The sequence below is a fragment of the Gadus macrocephalus genome, chromosome 19, assembly GCF_031168955.1.
Source record: "Gadus macrocephalus chromosome 19, ASM3116895v1".
In the NCBI taxonomy this organism is placed as follows: domain Eukaryota; kingdom Metazoa; phylum Chordata; class Actinopteri; order Gadiformes; family Gadidae; genus Gadus; species Gadus macrocephalus.
In genome coordinates, this window is record NC_082400.1 from 16,555,129 (window position 1) to 16,556,577 (window position 1,449).

A 1,449-nucleotide genomic window follows, 5' to 3' on the forward strand; every position below is an offset into this window, starting at 1 on the left:
AATTAGATGAAATGTGGTCAATCAATAGAAAACTATTTACTAAATATGTATTTTTTATATTGGAGGTATAATATCTATGTACAGTTTATTACAGGAGAGACTGTGGTTAGAAAGAAAGTGGGAGACAGAGACAGACAGACAGAGAGATAGACAGAGAAATAGACAAAGAGAGAGAGAAAGAGAGAGAGACAAAGAGAGAGAGAGAGAGAGAGAGAGACAGACAGACAGACAGACAGACAGACAGACAGACAGACAGACAGACAGACAGACAGACAGACAGACAGACAGACAGACAGACAGACAGACAGACAGACAGAGAGACAGAGAGAGAGAGGGAAAGGCAGGAAGCTGTGATGGAATTTCCATACACGAATGTGGGTGGACCCCCCTTATGCTGGGAGAATAGAGAGGGCACATTCTCTCTCCCCCCCCCCCTCTCTCTCTCCCCCCCCACTCTCTCTCTCTCTCTCCCCCCCTCTCTCTCTCCCCCCTCACTCTCTCTCTCTCTCCCCCCCCCCCCCCTCTCTCTCTATCCCTCCCCCCCCCCCCTCTCTCTCCCCCCCTCTCTCTCTGCCTCTCCCCTTCCTTTGCGTGGACAATAGCAGCTCTGGGAAAACAATGAGAAAGGGAAAGGCCAAGAATATGCACCAAACTGTGTGTGTGTGTGTGTGTGTGTGTGTGTGTGTGTGTGTGTGTGTGTGTGTGTGTGTGTGTGTGTGTGTCAGTGATAGGTGGGGGGTGGTCTTGGACTGTGAGAGTGTAGGATGCAATTAAGGGTGCGGTTATCGTGGGGTCTGAGAGGCCAGTGTTTGAAGTTGTTTTGTGAAGTAGACGAAGAACAAGGAACGGGAGAATAAGGTGAAGGGGATGGGATTAGAGAGAGAGAGAGAGAGAGAGAGAGAGAGAGAGAGAGAGAGAGAGAGAGAGAGAGAGAGAGAGAGAGAGAGAGAGAGAGAGAGAGAGAGAGAGAGAGAGAGAGAGAGAAAAGCAGGTATAGTGAGAGAGCGAGACAGAAAGAGTGAGAAAGAGAGAGACAGAGTGAGAGAGAGAAGGTGACCCAATACCAGAGAGTACCAGAGACTGGTCGTATATATATAGCATGAATGAGCTATATATATGAGCTTGCTTTGATCTGAAAATGTCTAAGGCTGTCTAAGTTGTATATTTGAAGTTAGCTCGTAACCAGAGTCATGATTTAAAATAAATTGTTCATACATACGAATGGTTTCGTATGTACTACCGTTTGACTCATTCAATTGTACACAATAGTTGCTTCGCACTTGTAGGCCCCATTGCCCTTCTATTGACTAATGTCATTTTTGTGGCGACTCTCTATCGCCATCTGGTGGCGAAACCCGTTGGTACAGCTACATATGTACTGTAGAATCAATTATGTTGAAACTCTATGAAAGACATGAGCGTTTTGGTCCGATCGTTCTCAACCGTTCC